Consider the following 5326-nt stretch of genomic DNA (forward strand, 5'->3'; position numbering starts at 1 on the left):
ACTTTGCTCAGCAAAATATACTGAGCAGAAAGGAAGCTGCTAAGAGCCCTGACATTTTGCTTTAACAAAACACTGCATACTACTTACTAAAAACAGGCTTTACAATGGTTATACTAAGTCCCCTGCAGCTTCCTTTCTGCTCAGTATTCATAGCAAATCATTGTAAATGAAGGGGATTGAAATAAAGTGATCTTTCATTTACAGTGTGCATGGTCTACTGGATTGAAAAGCTCACGTTACTTCAAACGTTTCGCCTTTCTTAGGGAATACAATAAAGAAATCAGAAGTACGAGTCCCACTATGCAGTGGGATAAAATCAGGATTGGATCAACCTATCCTGCATATCTAGAGTGACATGGCAACTCCAGGTACATCAGCAAGGAAGGAAATGATCCCAAAGGGCAAGGGAATAATCCATGTCATTGGACAGGATGGGTAGATTAGGGTTTGTAGTTGGGCTCAGTCATGCCAAACCGGCCAAGGATGAAACAAACACCATTAACTGATCCTGACTGACATCATATTGCTACTCTGTTCATGCAAAAGCATCATGAGCTGAGCAGATCAAATACAAAGACCGACTCTTCATAAAAGGAGCAATCACAGCCACAGGATGGTACATCAGTGCAAAACAATTACTGTAGTAATTTGTGCTGATTATGAGGTAGACAGCAACAACAAAATGTGGCAGACTTGCTGACCCACTTAGCAGCAAAATAGCCCCCGGACAGTGACTGGACACTTTGTGAAGAAAAGGAGGACCAGAACACGATGGGATGCGATGTTCATACGTGTAAGCCTCTGCACCACAGACACTGAAGTTATGGAATCCATGGAGACTTCATGTTTCACAAATTTAAACTTGATTCTCTTCAAAGATTCTTCTCTGAGGTCAAGACAAAACAGCTCCGTTTCAACTGTGGAACCAACTCTGTTGGAGCCTGAAGACAGCTGTCAATATCGGCGTTGGTTTTCAGCTCTACCATGAAAAAGGTACCTCAAAGGTGCACACAGGTAGTCGATTCTCCACCTATGGGGAGGGCGAGTCTGGGAATGCGAAACTGGGATAATTTACAACAGTCTAGGACCCATGCCTTCAGAAAGTGGGCCCAGACGAGGTTCTCTGTGGTTCCCAAAGCTGCCCTGGGGGCAGCCCCAGCCAGTCAGGTTTTCAGCATGTCTAATGAATATTTATGAGAGATTTGCATACACCTCCTCCACTGCAATCTCTTCTCTCTCATGAATATTCATCGTGTCTATCCTGAAACCTGTCTGGCTGAGGGTTCCCCAGGAACCACTGTTCTAACTACTGTCCCAGCATTTCTACTGTCATTAACAAGACCCATAGTTCCTGCTTCTACGAAACTTGGGTTCCACTGCACTTCGTTGAAGACTGGCATGAATTTGGTACCACATGAAGACTTCAACACTAAGGATCTCTCCAAGCAGCAATGGAGACAGGGCCGAACCTTTAACGACATATGCTGGAACCACGGGAGATGTATCCTGCAGAGCAGTGGTTCTCAACCCAGTCCTCGAGGATACACCCAGCCGGTCAGGTTTTCAGGATATCTACAATGAATAAGCACGAGATAGATTTGCATACCAAGAAAACCAGTGCATGCAAATTTCTCTCACATATATTTGTTACAACAAGAACCCATAAGAGAAGAGATATAAGCATGATGTGGGACTGTTGATGCACTTGGGCGAACCATTAAACATGCTCCAAAGACGTTATAATGTTTGGTGTGGGAAAGTAGCGCGTTCCTACTAAGAACAGTGTTGCAGAATGGTTTAACAGATATATAATTAATTAAATCTCAGGAATTACGTGTGCTACAACCATTCAGGGTTGATGTATCATTTGTATAAGTAGTAATGTGATTTTATATAGTCGAATGTGTTTGATATGAGTGACTGTGTTTGAATGTGATTGAGGACTTCAGATAGCAATAGATAAACAGTAATGTTAAAAGGAAAGCATTTAATAAAGATGTGTAACATTTTGCAACGGTTGTTGATAATTTTGTACGCATATTTGTTGTGGATATCCTGAAAACCTGACCGACTAGGTATGGTCTGGGGACTGGGTTGAAAAACAGTGCTCTACAGTCACTATAAGAAGCGAATCTTGTCCTGACCAGCAGAAACAACAGGCCATGGGGCTTATATAATGGAAACCTTTCCCAACAGCTACAGAAAAGTCTGCAAGATCAAAGTTAAAACAGCGAGACAAAGACAGTGAAAATCTTTACGAGATCTGTCACCAAGACCAGCTCATGTCTGACAAAAATGTACGAAGGCCCATGATACTGGCTTATGTTTAGGATTTCATGTAAAGTTAAATAATAGTGGTATCTACTGATACCTGCTGGGGGGGGGGGGGGTGCTGTTATTTATAACTTATATTTTGTTATAACGCCACCATGTGGTGGGTTACATCAAATCAAGTAACTTTAAGGGTGTGGGTAACCTTTGATCGTGGTAGGTCGGAGCTGGATTGTGGATTATCTGCCTCACCAGAACTTAACATTCCTCCCCGCCACTGCTTGACGCAGGACGTAACCTCTGCTGCAGTTGGAAACACCTTGAACAGTGGTTCCCAAACCTGATCTTGGAGGCACCCCAGCCAGTCAGGTTTTTAGGGTGTCCACAGTGAATATTCCGGAGAAAGATTTGCATGCACTGCCTCCACTGCATGCAAATCTCTCTCATGAATATTAATTGTGGATATCTTGAAAACCTGACTGGCTGGGGTGTGAGGACCAGGTTTGGGAATCACTGCCCTAGAAGCAAGACATGTCTTCCATTTTAGCCAAAGTCTAAGCTGACCTTGCAACTACCCTTTCTCTGAACCCCTAGCCCACCTACAAAAAGTGAGCAGCATCTTAAACACTGAAGATTGACATATTCTAAAGACTCATAATAGTTGTAACTATTCAGAGAATCTGTACAGTTATTTCCATTTTGTCTTAAAGTTGATTCCCTGTTTATCCAATTGCTATTTCTCAGTAAATGTTTTTAGAAGTGAGCCAGTCTGTATATACAAAACTGATTTAAATACAATCGGCAGATATTGAAAACAGAAAAGAGTCCCTAATTACAACATGGGGGCTGAGCCCACAGCACTAGCCATAAGCTAATTTTAAAACAAAAATAAAATCTATTAGAAGTAAGTTTCCTGACACTTGGCAACCTTGGTGACACAGTACATTAGCAGCAGTAGGAGTGAGGAAACCAGATTCAGAGCTTAGCTTTGGGTTACTGGGTTTTGACCGTGGAAGGAGACAGCAGCAGCTGCAGTGATCACAGGCAGCAGAGATGGTTTTCTGACAGCAGTTGAGATCGCCGTTCTGGGAGGGAGTCGAAAGGTTTTCTTTGTGCAAGGATTAAGTGTTCAGAGGCACGGGCGGTAGTGATGGCTGCAGCTCCAGGTTCTGTTCGTCTACTCTGAGCTCTGCTTGGACCGGACCAAGAATCACAGCAGGCGGTAGTCTGTATTTAGCGCTTTAGTGCCTAGACTGCACTGGATCCCATGCATGCAGTAAGAAGAGGAGGAGAAATCGTTAGTAGAAGAACACGTGAATAACAACAAGCAGCAGCAGAACGTAAGTGTTCCAGCAGGTCTGACAGTGCCAAGCCCAGCACTGGCCAAAGAGTCAGGCAAACTAGTTCCTTGACCCACAATTAATTTCCAGAGGCATAAGGGAATTATTGTAGGTAATGAGAATACTTTCTCTGGGCTGTGCCTCTCTTTATTATCAAACACACACTCTTCCCTTAACGATATGCCAGGGAAGCTCTGGAGAACTAGCCACAGCTGGCCAGTAAGCTGCCTGGCGTGAGATGCACCATCAGTACCGTTCTAGAATGAGAAGCGACTACCATGATAGCAGCAGTCACTTCTTAGCCCCCACCCTCTCAGGCTCAAGCACCCAACCTCCAATGAACATCAAGGCCTGGCCACATCAGGGATCCAAACACATTTTTTTAGACTACGGCTTGATCTACTGAACTGGTTTATAACCGTCTCCAGTAACCGTTCTCTTTCCCTCACATTTCTACCATGGCCTAGCAGTGGTCTATCCACCAAAACTCTCCTCACATAACTTCCCTAACCCTATGGCTTTACTACAGCTTGTGCAGGAAGAGGAGGCTGACGCAAAATGTTATAAATAGGATTACAAACTTTCTAGTGGAGGCTGGGAGGTACATTTCACACAAACTCTACTCTAGCAATTCCAGGATCAGCTGAAAGCTGTCCTTTAAAGAAATAAGCGCATCCACCAACAACTGTTATTTCAAGAAAGCGATGCACCTGAGCTGTTCACGGTCTTTACTAAAGTCTCTGCTCTGGTTAGAATGGCAGGTGAGAGGTCAGTCATCCAATGGATGGTATCCTTAAAGAGCCATACCCTCAAGGCAGCATGCAGGTCCAGCATCAGGACAACTGGGAGAGCAGCTGGCAAGGCAGGAGAGAGAGACTGGGCATGCAGAATCAACCACCAGTCTCTGACCTCTCAGAAACATGGTGAACGTCAAGATAGAAAAAGATTATTTGTAAATATTCAGAGTAAATTGGTTTTCAAAATCGCACACTTCAAATAAGTTTTGGTCTTTGCCTGCTTACTAATGTCTACCTTCCAGTTGAGGCCTGTATCTGGAAAAAGAAGTATCTAGGCATGCAGTAATGTGTTAATGCAGACTGGGGGGGGGGGGGGGGGGGGGGGAGATTGACACACTTGGAAAGCCCCTCTTCCCCCACATCCCTCCTCATATCATGGCATTCTTTCACCCTTCTCCCTTTTAAAGTAATATTTTGATCAAAAGCTATAGGGAAGAATTAATAGGGTTTCTGTAGCAAGGTTACTGAGATGCCAGGTTAAGAGACCTACCGCTAGCTCAGCGCTCCTTTATGAGAAGATGCCGAGCAGGAAATATTTACAGCAAGAGCAAGACTAGAGCAGTTTTCTCTTATTTGTCTCTTTGGTAAGGAGAGTGGTGAGGGGCTTAGCTATGCTCCACATTCAGTCCCTTCCAGTCCTGAAAGTTACTGAAACCTCCATGCTTGAACATGCATGACACATATTTGCAAGCCAGAAAGGTAATGACAGTGAGACATGCACACGATACTGCTCGATGTTCCACAGCACGAGACCAGGGGAATGGGTAGAACACGGCGTTTGTACTGGAGCTGAACAGGGGACACAGTCCACTGAAAGGAAAAGCATTCAGAAACACATAGGGGAGGCAGACTGATCATGTGATGGAGAAGAAAGGACAAACGCTTACCACTTAAACCTCAGGAAAAAGGGAACTGAAT

This window comes from Microcaecilia unicolor, chromosome 11, assembly GCF_901765095.1.
Source record: "Microcaecilia unicolor chromosome 11, aMicUni1.1, whole genome shotgun sequence".
Lineage (NCBI taxonomy): Eukaryota > Metazoa > Chordata > Amphibia > Gymnophiona > Siphonopidae > Microcaecilia > Microcaecilia unicolor.